At 38.7% G+C, this 18,972-nt stretch overlaps 1 pseudogene; it reads left to right on the forward strand.

Moving 5' to 3' along the window:
• Positions 1-564: 564 nt before the first annotated feature.
• LOC107503630 lies at positions 565-1,856 on the forward strand (annotated as a pseudogene).
• The last annotated feature ends 17,116 nt before the right edge of the window (positions 1,857-18,972 follow it).

Genomic DNA, 18,972 nt, shown 5'->3' on the forward strand with positions numbered 1-18,972 from the left:
AATCTCAGGAATAAGCTGGGGTTTGGAATTCAATAAGTCAACAGAACACCCAATTTTCTCAACCCAAAAAATCTTCTCCATGATACATTATATTAACGTTATCAAAAATCAATGACAAAGAAAGATTTTCATCAAACTTCTCAGCACAAACTTTACAAACCAGAAATGAGTGTAATCCAATAATGAAACTATTAAAAGCAACTACCAGCCAAGAATAATATATCCAGCAGAGGTCAATACCTTTATTTCTCCTTCAGATATAAAGGAGAAATAAATACCTTTCCAGTCATATAAAAATTGAGAGAAATCTCCACTATGAGGCCTGAATTACAGAAAATATTGAATGAGGTCAGCTCATATATCACCAATTCTGGGGCCTTGGTCATGGCCATCATGGTTGCCATGATGCTCACCAACTGCTAACCTGTTCTTAATAATGGTTGCACTACTATGCTTTTATCTGCCTGCTAGTCGTCTTACTCATAGTTATGTATTTTCGTTGTTGTTGTCATTTTGTTTCCTAAAAACCAAGGCCCCAGAATTGGTGATATATGCCCTCACACCCACATCCAGGGACTGGGACTCCACGATGCCTTGGAGTCACAGCAGGTTTTCCAGAGCATGGTGGAACAGCTGGTTGCCTTGCAGCCTGCCTGCATGGTGCTGGAGTTGATGCTGGAGGGAAGATTACTAGGCAGGCAATCCTCATCACAGGCCAGCCAAGAATAGGAAGACAGCCATTGCCATGGACACAGTGCAGGCCCTGGGCCCTGACACCCTGTTCACAGCCATTCGCAGCAGTAAGATTTTCTCCCTGGAGATGAGAAATACCGAAGTGCTGACCTAGGCCTTCAAAGTTCCATCTACATTTGCATCAAGGAGGAGACCGAGATCATTGAAGAAGAGGTGGTAGAGATCCAGATCATAGGCCAGGGACATGGACAAGCTCCAAGGTGTGTATGCTGACCTTTGAGACCAAGGAGATTGAGATCATGTATGAGCTGGGCACCAAGATGACTGAGTCCCTGACCAAGGATAAGGTACAGGCTGAGTCTGTGATCGCCATCAACAAGGCCATGGGAAAGATCTCCAAGCTTGGCTGCTGCTTCATGCACTCTCATAACTATGATGCCACAGGCTCCCAGACCAAGTTCGTGCAGTGCCCAGACAGGGAGCTCCAGGAACACAAGGAGGTAGTGCATACCATGTCCCTACATGAGGTTGAATTCATCAACTCCCGCACCCAGGGCTTCCTGGTCTTCTTCTCGGGAGACACAGGGGACATCAAGTCAGAAGTTCCACAGCAGGTCAATGCGGAGGAGGTGGCAAAGTGGTGCAAGGAAGACAAAGTGGAGATAATTCCTGGGGTACTGTTTATTGACGAGGTCCACATGCTGGACATTGAGAGCTTCTCCTTCCTCCACCAAGCACTGGAGAGTGGCATGCCACCTGTCTTCATCACGGCCACCAGCCATGCCATCACCCAGATATGGCACACCTGCTACCAGAGGTCCCACAGCATCTTCATCAATATGCTGGACCGACTGCTCATACAACGAGATGGGCACGAAGCAGATCCTCTGTATCCAATGTGAGGAGGAAGATGTGGAGAAGAGTGAAGATATCTACATGGTCATGACCCACATTGGGCTGGAGATATCACTGCACTCTGCCATCCAGCTCATCACAGCCACCAGGCTGGTGTGTCGAAAATGCAAGGGCAAGGAGGTACAGGTAGATGACATAGTGGAACTACTAACTTTCTGAATGAGTCGCTCTCCACCCAGTACATGAAGGAGTACCAGGATGCCATCTTCTTCAATGAGCTCAAAGGCGAAACTGTCGATGCCTCTTGAGTTGACACCCCATTAAAAGCCACCTCTACTATTTTATACCAGAGTTCTGATACGGCAACTTTTTATAAAATGGTTCTGAAACTGAAAAAAAAAGAGTATTATAAACTTAAACGATAAGAAGAGATTTGCTATTGCAAGATAGTAATGAACTTTCAGCATACATAGGGACAAATTGAGACAACAGTAACAGAAAAAGGGAGGATTCAAAGATCCAAATTTACAAAGGGGAGTGGACATAAGACAGATGAATAATAATAATAATAATAATAATAATAATAATAATAATAAATACTATCCTTTATATAGTCATTATGGTAACCACATGCCAAAAACTCAGAACTGAAGTACATAACATAAAACAAGCAGGACCAGAGGGAGAATCAAAAAAATCCAGCCAAAAATAATAATAAAAAAATACATAGAACCACAAGGAAAAAGAATCAATGGAAAAACCAAGCTACCAGGAATCAAAAGATAATATGGATATAGGAAAACCTCATACTTCAATAATTACCCTAAAAGTAAGACTGAACGCAACAATAAAACGGCACAGAGTTGTAGAATGGATAAAAAAACAAAACCCAACCATATGCCACTCCAGGAGACACATCTCAGTTCCAATCCAAAGACGAATATAGGCTCAAAGTGAAAAGTTGGAAAATGATATTTCAAGCAAATGGCATTCAGAGAAAAGCAGAAGTAGTGGTACTAATATTGGGTGGAAAAGACTTCAAAATAAAAAAATAAAGATAGTAAGGGACACTTCATAATGATAAAGGGAATCATACACCAAGAAGACATAACACTTATTAATATCTATGCTCCCAATCAGGGAGCCCCGAAATATATAAAGCAATTACTAACAAATGTTGGAGAAGATGCGGAAAAAAAGAAACTCTCATACACTGCTGGTGGGACTGCAAATTGGTACAGCCACTATGGAAAACAGTCTGGAGGTTCCTCAAAAAACTAAGAATTGATATGTCACATGATTGAGAAAACCCTCTACTGGATATTTACCCCCAAAACTTGAAAACCCAAATCCAAAAAGGTATTTGCACATCAATATTTGTAGCAGCATTATTCACAGTGGCCAGGTCATGGAAGAAATTGACGTGTCCTGTGATAGACGATTGGATAAAGATGTGGTACATATATACAATGGAATATCCCTCGGCCATAAGAAGAGATGAAATACAGCCATTTGTGACAACATGGATGGACCTCGAGATAATCATGCTAAGCGAAATAAGCCAGACAGATAAAGATGAAAGCCACTTGATATAGATTATATGTGAGATATAAACCTAAAAGCAACAAACATGGGCTCATGGACACGGACAGCAGACTAGTGGTTACCAGAAGGGAGGCGGGGAGGGAGGAGGTAGATTGGGTAAAGGAGGTCAAATATGCGGTGACAGAAAGAATGTTGAATTGTAAAAATAATAAAATAAAATGATTTCTAAAAAGATTCTCCCTTTTTCTTTGACCTATGACATTTTAGTTATGATGTGTCTTGGAATGGGAATGTTTGGGTTCTACCTGTTTGAGACTCATTGCACTTCCTGGACTTGAATTCTATTTCCTTCCCCAGGTTAGGGAAGTTTCCATCATTATTTTTTTTCAGATAGGTTCTCAATCCCTTTCTCTCTCTCTTCTTCTGGTACCCCTATGATGTGGATATTGTTACGCTTGATGTTGTCCTAAAGGTCTCTTAAACTATCCTCATATTTTTATTCTTTTTTATCATTGCTCTTCTACTTGGATGTTTTCTGCTTCCTTATCCTCCAACTCACTGATTTGATCCTCTGCTTCATCTAATCTAATGTTGGTTCCTTCTAATGTATTCTTTATTTCTGATATTGTATTCTCCATTTCTGACTGGTTCTTCTTTATGGTTTCTATGTCCTTATGCTTACTGTCTCTCTGTTGAAAACCTCACTGATATTATCTATTCTCCCACTAAGTTCATTTATCATCCTTATAACCATTGTTTTGAATTCTGTCTCTGGTAGGTTGCTTGCCTCCATATTTTTTTTTTCAGTTTTTTTTCTAGAGTTTTCTCTTGTTTTATTTGTGGCATATTTTTTTTCTCATTTTAGTTGCCTTTCTATGTTTGTTTCTATGTATTAGGAAGATTTATTATGTTTCACAGCCTCAGCCAGGTAGCCTAATGTAGTAGGTGTCCTGTGTAGCCCAATGGCACAGTCTCCCTGATCACTTGTGCCAAGGGCAGTGAGTGTGTTTCTCATGAGTGTTCTTTAGTTGTATCTAACATTTTATTTTCCCTAGCATGTCAGTGGATGATATTGACTCTTGTGTTAACTGGCTGTGGGGATTGGCCACACCCACAAGGTATGAGCTGCTGTGTGTGGGCAGACTGCACAGAGTGGGTTTCATCCCTGAAGGATCATGTACCTCTTATAAAATTCTCAGATCGCATCAAGGACAGCTGCAACTTGCTTCAGGCCTGTAGACACCAAAGTCTGTTCATAACATACTCTATCTTGGGGCATGGCTTGTGGCCTACCACCAAAAGTCTCTCTTGGGATGCACAGGATTTTCAGGGGCAACATGAGTTGAGGGCCATTGTTGCTGTGGAAATCCTGGCCCATGGAAAGCACAAGCTGAGGCTGGCTGCCTGGCAATGGGCCAGCTGCAGTTAATTTGTGGGTCGGGTGGTGCAAGGTCTCAGGAAAACATGGGGTAGAGCAAGCCAATTTTATCAGGCCAATGCAGATTGCCGCCAGTGCTGAGCCCAAGGTCTTCCACAGAATTCTTGAATCACAGAAGCAAGCACTGTCCATCTTGGGCCCACAGATCCCATATATCTGCCCAGAAGACAGTGCAGTTTGGACTAGCACCAGCGCCCCATCAATAAAAGTCTCCCCCATAATGTGTGGGCCACATGAGCTGAGGGCTTTTTCCTGCCCACGAATGCAAGTCCCAGAGAAGGTGCAGAATAAAGCTGGCTGCCTTGCAACGGGCCCCTCACAAGCAATTTGTAGGCTGGGTGGGGCTGGGCCCCAAGGAGACAGAGGGTGAGGCAAGGGATCTCACAAGGCCAATGCAGCTTCAGAATTGGCTGTGCAGGGGGAATATGCAACATAGGCAAAGAGCCCATCTATAGATTGCTCCAAAAGGGGCCCCAGCAAAGGAGCAATGGTGGCTCTCTCTTCAGCCCTCTCTGCAGCACCACACAACTCAGTCTCTCCCCATATGTCTCTTGAAACCTCCAGAGCTGCTGACCTACTGTGGGCATCCATAGAGAATGTTTGAGAGTGAGTCTCTGTGCAGGCCCTTTAAGGGAGATGTCTGTGTTTTCAGGTTCCTTCCATCTCACCCCGATGGCCAGAATCCCCACCGATTTTTATAGTCAGATTTCGTGGGAACTCCTTTTCCCACTACTGGATCTCTGGACTAAGAAGAGTCTGTGGAAGCTAGTACCCTTTTTTCCTTCAGGGGACCCTCTGTAGCTATGCTCTCCCTCCCGGTCCTCAACCACCACGTGCGGGTACAGGACCAGCCCTCTTTGTGTCTCCAACCCTCCTACCAGTCTTGATGTGGCTGTTTCTTAATATCCTCAGATGTATGCATTGTAATCAGCTAGACTCAGGTGGTTCTCAAAACTGATTATTTTATCATTTGATTGTAATTTTAATGTGGTCATGGAAGGAAGTGAACCCTGCTTTTAGGTAGTCTACAATCTTGACTGGAACTCCTCTATTATTCATATTTTTATCATTTTTTTTCTTTTTTTCTTTTTAAAGAAGTTCCTCCAACATTTCCCATAATATAGACTTGGTGGTGATAAACTCCTTTAGGTTTTCTTATCTTGGAAATTCTTTATATGTCCTTTGATTCTAAATGATAGCTTTACAGGGTAATCATGGTTGTAGGCCCTGGATTTTCATCACTTTGAATATGTCCTGCTAATTGCTTCTGACCTGCAAAATTTCTATTGAGAAATCAGCTGACAGTTTTATGGGGGTTCACTTTGAAGTAACTAATTGTTTTTCTTTTGCTGATTTTAAGATTCTCTCTTTGTCTTTAACATTTGGTATTTTAATAATGATGTGTTTTGGTTTGGGTCTCTTCGAGTTCATCTTGTTTGGGACTCTCTGAACTTATGGGATTTATATGTCTATTTCTTTCACCAGGTTAGAGAACTTTTCTGTCATTATTTCTTCAATTAGATTTTCAATTACTTCTCTCTCTTCTTCTGATATCCCTGTAATGTGAATGTTAGTACTCTTAATGTTGTCCCAGAGGACCCTTAAACTATTCTAATTTTTAAAAATTATTTGCTATTCTGATTAGGTATTTTCTGCCACTTTACCTTCTAAATCACTAAATTGATTCTCTGTTTGTCTAATCTATGGTCAATTTCTTCTAAGATATTCTTCATTTCAGTTGTTGTATTTTTAATTTCTGGCTTTTAAAAATGTTTTCTATCTCTTTGTTAAAGTTCTCACTGAGTTTATCTACTCTTCTTCTAAGTTCATTGGGCATCCTTATAACCAATGTTTTAAACTCTACATCTGGTAGGTTACTTGTCGCCATTTTGCTAAGTTCTTTTTCTGGAGCTTTTTTTGTTCTTTTATTTGTGACATCTTTTTTGTCTCCCAATTTTAGCTGCCTTCCTCTGTTTGATTCTATGTATTAGCTAGAGCTTCTAGATTCCCAGTCTTGGTAGAGTGGTCTTATGTAGCAGGTATCCTGTGGGACCTGATGGTGCAGTTTCTCTGGTCAACTGAGCCAGGTATTCCAGGTGTGTTTCTTGTATGGATTATGTGTGCTCTCCTGTTGTAGTTGAGCCTTAGTTGCTGTTCACATGTCAATGGGAAGGATTGACACACAGGCTGATTGGTTGTGAGGACTGGCCAATGACTACAGTGAAAGAGCTGATGTGCAGAGGTTTACTCTATGGAGCGATATTTGCTTTAGCTGGTCTCTGATGCCTGCTCAACCTGCCCTTTGTGTGTGTCTTCCTTGGATATGGCCACAGGTGGTACTCTTGCTTATTTGAAGCTGGCCACTGTGTGAATGCTGGGGCCTCCTGAGAGGGGCCCTGCCACAGGCCAAGTTCAGCCACAGCCTATACCCTCCCTGAGGCCACCTGGCTTGAGCCAGATGGATGCTACCCATGCCAAGCTTTGAGGTACCTCAAGAGGACAAGTTGCAAATGAGGCCAGCTGCCACTACTGCTGGGCTTAAGGCTGCTTAGCAAGAGGTATGGGGCATGCCCAAGCCAGATGTTGCTTGTTTGTGTTTTGTGAACCTTTGAGAAATTTTAGGAAAGTTGACAGCATGAGCCAAGACAGTCCATTTATTCAGAAAATCCACCAAAGTGGCTTGGGTAGGCTTGCAAGATGGATGGGGTAGGGTCTCAGGAACTCAGCACAGTGGGGAGACAACTGTTAGCTAGGTCTATGGAGATTCAGATATGGCACCTGCTTGCATCCGCATGCTGGGAGGAGTAGGGATCAACAAAAAAATAATGCCCTCTGCCAACACTTCTTTATTGGAGAAAGTTACATTTTCAGCCCTCACCCTGAAGCCAGACAACTCAGTTTTTCCTTGAATGTCCCTTGCACCTTTCAAGCTGCTGTCCCAGCGTTGGAGGTGAGTGAGTGAGTCCAATAGCAAGTAACTCCATGTGCAAGCAACCCAAGAGAAATGTTTGTAACTCCAGCCACTCTTTATCTCATTCAACCACATTCTCCACTGGTTTTCACAGTCAGAAATTGTGGGGCCTTTTCTTCCTAGTACTGGAACCCTGGGCGGGGGAGTTCAGTGTGAGGCTAGTATCCTTTGCTCCTTTGGGAGGACTTCTGCAGCTGAGATAGCCCTCCATATATTTTAATTGTTTATTGCGATAACATTGATTAATACAAGTATATAATTTTCAGGTGTACATTATAATTTGACATTTATATATTCTATTGTGTTTACCACCAAAAGTCCAGTTTTCTTCAGCTACCATATATTTGATCCTCTTTACCCACTTCATCTTTCCCCTACCGCCCTATATTTGACCCCCTTTACCTGTCTACCTACCTCCTTCTTTCCCACCCTTTACCATCTGATAAACAATAGTTTATAGACTATGTCCACGAGTCTCTGTTTGTCCTGTTCATTTGTTGCTTTTAGGTTTATACCCCATATATAAGTGATGTCATGTGATTTTCAACTTTTTCTATCTGACTTATGTCACTTAGCATATTATCTTGAGGTCCATCCATGTTGCCTCAAATAGAAGAATTTCATCTCTACTTATGGCTGAGGAATATTCCATTGAATATATGTACCACAGCTTCTTTAGACAATCATCTATCATAGAACGCTTCAGTTGCTTTCATGTCCTGGCCACCATGAGTAATGCTGCTATGAACATCAGTATGCAAATATCTTTTTGGATATGGGTTTTCAAGTCTTTAGGGTAAATACCCAAGTCTTTAGGGATTGCTGGATCATATGGTAAATCGATTCTTAGTTTTTTGAGGAACCTCCATAATGTTTTCTACAGTGGCTATACAAATTTGCAGTCCCACCAGCAGTGTACGAGGGTTCCCTTTTCATCACATCCTCTCCAAAATTTGTTATTACTTGTCCTGTTGATTATAGCTATTCTAAAAGGTGTGAGATGGTATCTCAAAGTGTTTTTGGTTCGCATTCCCCTAGTAGCTAGCAATGTTGAGCATCTTTTCGTATATTTGTTGGTCATTTGTATGTCCTCTAGGGAGAAGTGTCTGTTCAGGTCCTCTGTCCATTTTTTGATTGGATGGTTTTAGGTATTTTTTGTTGTTATTGAGTAATATGAGTTCTTTGTATATTTTGGATATTAGGCCCTTACTGGAGGTGATGCTGGCAAATATACTTTCTCATTCAGATTGTTGTCTTCTTACCTTGTTGATAATTTCTTCTGCTGAGCAGAAGCTTGTTAGTTTGATGTAATCCCATTCATTTATTTTTGATTTTACATTCTTTGCCTTTGAGGTCGAATTCATAAAATCCTCTTTAAGTCCAAGGTCCTTGATTTTAGTTCCAATGTTTTCTTCTATGCATTTTATTGTTTCAGGTCTTATATTCATGTCCTTAATCCATTTTGAGTTCATTTTGATGTGTGCTGATTGAAAACAGTCTAGATCCATTCCTTTGCAGATGGCCTTCCAATTTTCCCAGCACCAATTATTGAAGAGGCTTTCATTTCTCCACTGTATCTTTTTGGATTTTTTTTGTCAAAAAATATTTGCCCATGTAAATATGTATTTAATTCTGGACTCTCGATTCTATTCCGCTGTCCATGTGTCCGTTTGCTGCCAATAGCATGCCATTTTGATTACTGTCACTTTGTAATATAATTTAAAGTCTGGCAGAATGATGCCTTTAGCCTCTTTCTTTTTCCTCTGGATAGTGTTGGCAATTGGGGGCTTTTTGTGCTTTCATACAAATCTGATGATTTTTTACATCTATTTCTTTAAAAAATGCCGATGGGATTTTGATGTGATTGAATTAAATCTGTATAATGCTTTAGGTAATATTGTCATCTTAACTATGTTGATTCTTCCAATCCAAGAACACGGAATACTTTTCCATTTCTTTATATCTTCTTCAATATTTTTTAATAGGGTCTTATAGTTTTTATTATGTAGGTCATTCACATTTTTCATTAAATTTATTCCTAGGTATTTTATTCTTTTTGCTGCTATCCAAAAAGGAAGTATGCTTTCCACTTCTTTTTCTGATGCTGCATTATTACAGTATAGGAACACTATGGATTTTTGAATGTTGATTTTGTATCCAGAAACTTTACTGTATTTACTTATTGTTTCTAGTAGTGTTCTTGTGGAGTTTTTAGGGGTTTCCATATAGAGATTCAAGTCATCCACAAATAGTGACAGTTTGACTTCTTTGTTTCCTATTTGGATGCTTTTTATATCTTTCTCTTGTCTGATTGCATATGCTAGGATTTCCAGTGTTATATTGAATAACAGTGGTGATAGTGCACAGCCTTGCCTCATTCCTGATCTTAAAGGGAATGTTTTGAGTTTTTCACCATTAAGTATAATGTCGGCTGAGGGTTTGTCATATATGGTCTTTATTCTGTTAAGGTACTTTACTTCTAAACCAATTTTATTGTGTTTTTATCATAAATGGATGCTGTATCTTGACGAATGCTTTTTCTGCATCTATTCATATAATCATGTGATTCTTATTTTTTAATTTGTTTATGTGGTATATCACATGAATCAATTTGCATATGTTGAATCATTCCTGTGTCTCTGGGTTGAAGCCCACTTGATTGTGGCGTATGATCTTTTTAATATGTTGCTGTATGCGGTTCACTAGTGTCTTATTTAGGATTTTTGCATCTGTGTTCATGAGAGATATTGGTGCGTAGTTTTCTTTTTTGTGCTATCCTTATCAGGTTTTCGTATCAGAGTAATATTAGCCTCATAAAATGAGTTGGGAAGTATTGTCTCCTCTTCAAATTTTTAAAGAGTTTTAGAAATATATGTATTAAATCTATTTGAATGTTAGGCAGAATTCACTGGTGAAGCCATCTGCTCCTGGACTTTTACTTTTTGGTAGGCTTTGGATAATCATTTCTATTTCCATATTGCTGATTAGTCTATTGAGATTTTCCAGTTCTTCTTGATTCAGTCTAGGAAGATTGTATTTTTTTAAGTACTGGTCCATTTCTTCTAGGTTATTCAATTTGGTGTTATATACTTTTTCATAGTATTCTACTATAATCTTTTGTGTTTCTCTTGATGTCAGTCATAATTTACCCTCTTTCATCCCTGATTTTGTTTATTTGTGTCTTTTCTCTCATTCCATTAGTGAGTCTAGCCAGGAGTTTGTCAATTTAATTAACCTCAAAGAAGCAGCTCTTTGTTGCATTTATTTTTTCTATTTTGTTTGTTTGTTTGTTTTCAATTTCATTTATTTCTGCTCTAATTTTGATTATTTCTTGCCTTCTGGTGACTTTAGGCTTCTTTTGTTCTTCCTTTTCTAGTTTTTAAGATGAAGCATTAGGTTGTTTATTTGGGCGCATTCTTGTTTTTGGAGATGGGCCTGTAATTACATGAGCTTTTACCTCTTTTGCAGTGTCCAAAATGTTTTGATATGTTGTACTATTATTATCATTTGTTTCTATGTATCTTTTGATCTTGTTTTTATTTCTTCTCTGACACAGTTATTCTTCAGTAGCATGTTGTTTAATCTCCATACATTTGTTGTTCTTCCCGATTTCTTTTTGGAGTTGATCTCTAGTTTCAAAGCATTATCATCAGAGTATATGGTGTGTATGATTTCAACCCTCTTATATTTGTTGAGGTTATGTTTGTGTCTCATGTGGTCGATTCCTGAAAATGTTCCATGTGCACTAGAGAATGTATAAGAAGATTGTTTGGGATGGAAGGCACTATAAATATCAATTATGTCCGGTTGCTCTAATATGTCATTTAGGGATGATTTTTCCTTATTAATTTTCTGTTTGGCTAATCTGTCATATCCAAGAGTGGGGTATGTAGGTCCCCTACTGTGATAATGTTTTGATCTGTGTCTCCCTTTAGTTGTATTAGTAGTTGCTCTACATATTGTGGGGCTCCCTGATTGGGAGCATAGATATTAATAAGTGTTATGTCCTCTTGGTGTATGATTCCCTTTATCATTATGAAGTTTTCCTCAGTATCTTTCTTTACACTTTTCTATTTTGAAGTTTATTTCACCTTATATTAGTACCACTACTCCCACTTTTCTCCGAATGCCATTTTCTGGAAATATAATTTTCCACCCTTTTACTCTGAGTCCATATTTGTCTTTGGAGCTGAGATGTGTCTTCTGGAGGCAGCATATAGTTGGATTTTGTTTTTGATCAAATTTGCAACTCTGTGCCTTTTTATTGGTGAGTTCAGTCTATTTACACATATGCCGGCAACTGCTAGAGGCAGTTTCTTTGTTTCTCTTAGTCTATCGCCCAACACCCGGGGTTCTGACCTGTGGTAATTCTTATGCGCAGATTCCATGCTCAGACAAGCTGGTGTGCAGTTTGGGTGTTTTTTGTTGAGTTTTAGATATTTGACTTATTGTTGTTTCAAGAGGAGAGATATGGGAATGTCTCTTACTCCACCATGTTTCCAAATATCCTCTGCCCTCCCAATTTTTAACCACCACACATGCTTGTGTAATTCTCTCCTGCCACATCTCCTCCCCTCATATCAATATGTCTTTGTTATAAGACTCATCCAGCTAGACTTCAGGTTATTTTCAATGATGGTTGTTCTGATGCTTACTAGTACTTTTGACATGTCCTGAGAGGAGGAAATCACAGTGTTTACCTACTCTGCCATCTTTATTGGAAATCCTCTGTAACCATCCTTTATTACTAACACGGAGCAAAATATTAGTTCACCTCAAATATATGGCAAGAAATGCTAATTTAATTGATTTTTTTTTCATTTGAGAGATGAGGAAAGAAAGTTCCATAAACGTTTTCAAAATGTTTCAATTAGTAACACTACTTAGTTGCAGAGCCAGGCTATAACACAGGTATATGCCAGTTTATAAATCTGGAGCATACTTTGATTTTGCCTTTATGGTCTCTAAATCTCCGAGGAAATATGACATTCTAAACTTAACCACAAATTGGTTTTGTAGTTCTCTCATCATTCCTTCTTTAAGGAAAATATTACTACTTATAGCAGTGATGTGTAAACAGATGAGTGGGGTTCTAAGAGTGATTGGGAAAGGGTGTTGACAGAATTGGTAGAGCAAGAAGAGGTATTTTTTAAAACATATTAAATGGTAAAGTATATATTTTTTATTAAAATAACTCTCAATAATGTTTCATATTTTTAATTACAAAGAATATGATATTATTGATTATATAGAATTCATATAAATTTTTAAAAGTTGCAAAACACTGACAATAAGAGCATAAATGAAGGGGACATAACCTCTCCTTACATAAAGCTTTTTGCAGGAAATAACATTTAATTCAACAAAAAACAAGCAGTAGTCAGCTAGCCAAGCCAAAGCAAGAGTGGTCAAAGGGTGTTCCGAGAAGGTAGTAAATTTTAAGGACTAGAGACAGGAGAGATTGTGCCATGACTAAAGAACTGCAAATAGTTTAGTGTGGCTGAAAGAGAGAGCAGACAGTTAGGGGAGTGGGAAGGAACCACAGGGAGTGGAGGTTGTGGGGAGAAGTATGCACTCTGAGATTAGAGACACAGTAAAGAATTAAAGAGGAGCCAGATCATGAAGGATCTTGTATTCCATGTTATGGAATTGAACTTTATCATGATAGCAATAGGAAAACATTGAAAGACTTATGCAGGAGAGTGCTATAATCAGACATGCATTATATAAAAAATCACTCAGAAGAAAAATTTACACTTTCTCATGCAAGGAATATTTATTGTGTTCAAATTTTTCTGGAGCTTAATTTCCATTTTCTTCACCAGTGCGGCCTTTGTTCTGAGCATTGAATGATTACTTTATAGGGCCTAAGGAGAAATTTTTACAACCTAAATCACTCAGAGGTTGAGGTGCAAGAATCAGCTCATCCAAAGGGCACTGCTAACTCATAAGCAGTAACATAAATTGCCCAATCGATAAGTATTTCAGTTGGAGTCATCAAGATACAGTTCGCAAGGAAACACACTTGCCATTTTCTAAGATAGTAGATTCAATGATAACACTTTATTTTTAAGGTATCTTAAAGTTTATAATAGTCTAATTTAAGAAATAAAAAATTTGAATTCTCTTTAATAATTAACTCTAACTCATCACTGTCTCAGAATCAATTGTTCATCAACAAATTGTCTCAACCACTCTAACTCCAGGAGTTACACTGAAGAAGCTCATTACCACATTTAGAAATTCCTACAATAGCTTCAATGAAGTGATCTTTATAACCAATTTACCTGAGCTGCATTCACTTCACAAAAAGAAATTATTTCAATTAAGGCAGCCAACTATATTGGGGCCCCAGTTCCACTTAACTGTCATAGGACCAACATAACTCCAATGCTATACAATCATTCTTTGGTGCCTTAAATTCTTTGTCATCTTCAAGACCCTAAATAATAACCAAAAAGAATGTTAATGATGCTATACCTTCTATAGTCATTGTATTAGATACTACATGCATTATCTCATACATGCACAAAATCATTTACAAAATCCCATGAGTTAGATACTGTTAACATTCCAATTTGACAGATGAGGAAACTAATCCTTAGAGATATTAAGTAAATTGCCCATGGTCATACAGCTTGTAATCAAAATCAGAATTCAAATCCAGGTGTGTATGACTGCAAAATCTAACTCTTAGCCTTACAATTCCTTTCTAGTATTTCTAGTTATTTGTTGTACAACATGCACTATATGGTTAGAACTGTGCCAGTCAATTTATAAGCACTATATTTTTTAATGTTCAAACTAACCTACCAAAAAGTAACATTATCCATATTTTAAATATTAATAAACTTAAGCTTAGAAATTTTACTTAAATTGCCAATGGTTATAGGGGTAGAAAAAAGCAAAAGCAAGATTTAGAGCTATATTTGTCTGATTCTAAATCTTTGTGTTTAACCACAATCTATGACATTAAAGTATGATAACATAAACCAGTAGTTTCCAACTATCCCCCATAGAACTCCATAGCTCTGAGTATGTGGATCAAGGGACACCATGGTAAAAGGAAGAGGTAGCAGGGAGAGTGGAAGGGAGGCTAAGAGGGTATGCCCTTTTTCCCACTTATAGTTCAACTGGTGCAACTTCACTTTTATTTCTTTAAATTTTAGATTTCAAAAGGAGGTATAAATCCATTTCTTCAAGTTTTTATGTACTAACACCTTAACAGATATTGGTTGACAGTCATCTGAGAACTGAGAAAATGGGAATTCCAGAAAGGCATTGGGATGAGCTCAGCTGTGAAGAATGGGTACAGAACACAGCAAGGAATGGGGTTCTTATATAAAGCACAGGGATCTTTTTTTCCTCCTTCTCCTCCTGTGGCGCTTCCAGTCTCTGATTCCAAGGATAGAGAAAGAGGAAAAAGGCATCCTAAAGCTAATATTTGCAACATCAATTTTCCTGCATCCTAAATTCTCAGTGGGCTTCACACTCTAAACCATGAAAGCCTGCCTTGTACCAATCTTGTGGTTATAGTCTCATTTCCTCTATTTTTCCCAGAAGAAGGATGCGCCTCTTGGAACTAAGTGCCCTTTGTTCTGCTCCACAAGGCTTACAGTCATAGAGATTAAAGAGAATCAAATTCAATGTTTCCCAAATATATTCCATGGAGCCCATAAAATATTGCTTGAAAAAAAGTTCTCATGTACAAATAAGGATTGGAAATGCTGCATAAATCCTTTAATTCAAACTAGGTCACTTCTGAATGCCAAAGGGGATGTTATTAATAATGACAATGAGACAACAAGCACATACTGGAAATGTCCTGGGCAGATTGGGAGCTATAGTTAGTCCACTGTTAACTCAGAACTTTCCAAATTTATTTGTCCACAGAACATATTTTCCCCTTGTAACACCTGCTAACCTTATTAGAAAGCATTATTCCACAGAATATACTTCGAGGAACACTGAAGTTAGAGGTTTTATAAGAATTTTCATGAAATTCAATAGACCAATGCTTTTTCTTTTTTATCAGTGCATTTTTCTTATCAGTGCATACCTAGAAAGGGTATGATTGCAAATTGTTACAGCTGCTATGGAAAATAGTATAGAGGTTTCTCAAAAAAAATAAAAATGGATATATCGTTTGACCCAGCAATTGCACTTCTGGGTATTTATTCAAAGAAAGCCAAAACAATAATTCATAAAAATCTATGCACTCCAATATTCATGGCAGCACAATTTACAATAACCAAGATATGGAAGCAACCTAAATGCCCATCAACAGACGATTGGATAAAGAAATTATGGTTCATATATACAATGGAATATTATTCAGCCACTAAAAAAATGAAACCCTACCATATGCAAAGACTTGGATGGACCTACAGCTTATTATGCTGAGTGAAATAACTCAGGCAGATAAAGATAAATACCATATGATTTCACTTATATGCAAAATCTAAGGAACAAAAAGAGCAAACTAATCAAAAACAAACTCACAAATATAGTGGGCAATTTGGTGATAGACAGAGGGGAGGAAGGCAGGGGGACTTGGAGAATGGGGTGAAAGGTTAAAGAAGTACAAATTAGTAGTTGATAGTTGGTCATGGGAATGGGGAACATGGCAGAGAGAATAGAGTTAGCATTAATATGATGGCTAGGTGGCGGGCCAGTAGATGGAGGAAGGAATTAGGGAGATCGTTTTATGAACTATATAGATATCTAACCAATGTACTCTATACTTGAAACTAATTTAAATATTTTTTTGAAACAGAATAAATAAAAAGATTCTCTCTTTGCTTTGACCTTTGATATTTTAATGATGATGTGTCCTGGTGTGGGTCTGTTTAAATTCCTCTTGTTTGGGTCTCTTTGTGCTTTCTGAACTTGCATGTCTACTTCTTTTGTCAGGTTAGGAAAGATTTCTGTCATTATTTCTTCAAATAGATTTTCAATACCTCGCTCTCTCTCTTTTCCTTCAGGTACTCCAAATATTGTTATGTTTCATGTTGTCCCAGAGGTCTCTTAAACTATCCTCAATTTTTTTAATTCTTTTTTTCTTTCTATTCTGATTGGGTGTGTTCTGCTACCTTGTCTTCCAGTTCTCTGATTCAGTCTTCTGCTTTATCCAATCTACTATTGAATCCTTCTAGTGTATTCTTCATTTCAGTTATTGTATTCTTCATTTCTGTTTGATTCCTTTTAATGGTTTCTATGTCCTTTTCTATGCTTATTATCTCTCTGTTGAGGTACTCATTGTGGTCATCCATTCTCCCCCTAAGTTTGTTGAGCATCTTTATAATTATTATTTCGAACTCTGTCTCTGGAAGGTTGCTTGCCTCTGTTTCATTTAGCTTATTTTCTGGAGTATTCCCTATTGTTTCGTTTGTGGCATGTTTCTTTGCTTTCTTATTTTATTAACCTCTCTGTGTTCATTTTTATGTGTCAGGTATATTTGTTTCATCCCCCAGACTTGGACAGATGGCCTAATGTGGAAAGTGTCCTGTGTGACCCAGTGACACACTCTCCTTGAGCTTATGCCGGGGGCTCTGCACATGATCTTTGTGTGGGTTGTTTGTATTCTCATCTTCTGTTGTCCCCAACACTCAGGCTGACTAATTGTGGGAATTGCCTGTGCCCACATGGTAAGAGTTGCTGTGTGGGGGCTGAATCCACTGAGTATAATTTGCCCTTGGAGGCTTGTGTACTTGTTGCAGCCACCCTTTTTCTGTGCCATTTATGGGAATAGTCAGGAGTTGCTCTGCTGTGGTCTAGTGCTAGCTTCTGGGTGTATTGGTTTTGTGGCCCTTTAGGAGGGGCTTCCCAGTAAGTCGAGGTTAGCCATTTTTGATTGTTCAGAGCTACAAAGTGATCCACAGAGGATTGTTGCCTATGCTGGATCTATAGATAAGGGTAAGAGACGATGTTGTGGGCAGAGGTCCAGTTATCCCCCATCCCTGACCTAAGTCAGTTTAGCAAAGGGACCAATGCTCCTCAAGGCTTGCTACTGCCTGTCAGTTGCTCATCTGTTTCTGAAACTGGAAGAGCCTCTGGGTGATATGCATGTTAGGTGGTGCAGGGACTCCAGGAGTCTCCTGGGTCTATTGAGTAAATTTCCCATGCCACTGCAGTGTCAGTTTATATGCCAGCACTGTCTCTGTGCTCCCTGTACACGTTTCCAATTGTAGCAAGATCAGCTGCTGCCCACCTTGGGCCTGGATGCATAACCCCAGGGCAGGGGCAACTGCTCATCAGTGTGCAGTGGGCACTTTGTGTATTTGCAGATCACAGTGAGTTCAGCTGCCTTGTAGGACAGCCCCAAAGACCCCTGCTTTCTCTGGATGCAATATTGTAAATCATGCAGCCAGGAGAGGTCTGCCTGCAACTGATTTCCATGTAGTGCCCTCCCTGTGCTAGCCCAAATTTGTTGCCAGTATGACTTGGGAAATTGGAGAGGGAGTAGGGGGGTTGGGAAGGGAACAGCGGGCAGTGGTGGATCACTGTCAATGGGCCGAGCTTGGCAAGGAGTTCTTAGATAAGACACTATGGCACAATCCACAAAAATAAAAATTAATCGATTGGATGTCATCATAATTAAAATGTTTTGCTCTGTGTAAGACCCTGTGAAGAAGAAAAGACAAGCCACAAACTAGGAGAAAATATTTGCAAATCATATACCCAAAAAAGACATCATGTTTATGCGAGAGTCCGAAATAAATCTCCCCAGAATCTGCCACTCTGGTATGCAGATTATTATGAGCTGAAATTAAAGCCCAACAGACTAAGGAAGACTTGTTTTTCTTTTCCTTTTTGTTTTTTACCTTCCACTTTCCTTCTAAAAGTGATTCAGATAGACAAACCTGCTTCAGGAAGAGAACCTTATAATATGCACTTTAGCACATATGAATTAAGTATGGTAGACAGGAAGGATTCATGTAGAACTGTTCACTAGATTTTCCTCTGTCGCATTGTTTCTGAGTCACCTAGCAAGAATTTGTTTTAGCATATTTTCCTACCTGTGAATTGCATATTTCTCCTTTGAAATCCAAGAAACCCTTTCTCTCACCTTTCTCTTTGTCAAAAATGGCATTTATACTTCATTTTGCTTCAGTGTCTTTGGACTTTTCATGCTTATGTGAATTCCCCATGCACATGTATTAAATTGTGATTTTCTCCTGTTAATCTTTCTCTGTTAATTTGATTGTTAGCTAGAAGAACTTACAAGGTGAGAGGAAAATTACTTTTTTCTGCTCCTATATCTAGAATATATTAAGAACTGTCAACACTCATCAGTAAAAAAAAAAAAATCAAATTAACAAATGGGCGAAAGACATAAGGTGACTTTTCACCAAAGAAGATAGAAAGATAGCAATAAGCACATGAAAACATGTTCAACATTACTTGTCATTAGGGAAATATAAGTGGGAACCACAATGAGATTATGACTACATGCTTATCAGAAAAAAAA

Source organism: Rousettus aegyptiacus, unplaced genomic scaffold (genome assembly GCF_014176215.1).
Source record: "Rousettus aegyptiacus isolate mRouAeg1 unplaced genomic scaffold, mRouAeg1.p scaffold_m13_p_9, whole genome shotgun sequence".
Classification (NCBI taxonomy): Eukaryota; Metazoa; Chordata; class Mammalia; order Chiroptera; family Pteropodidae; genus Rousettus; species Rousettus aegyptiacus.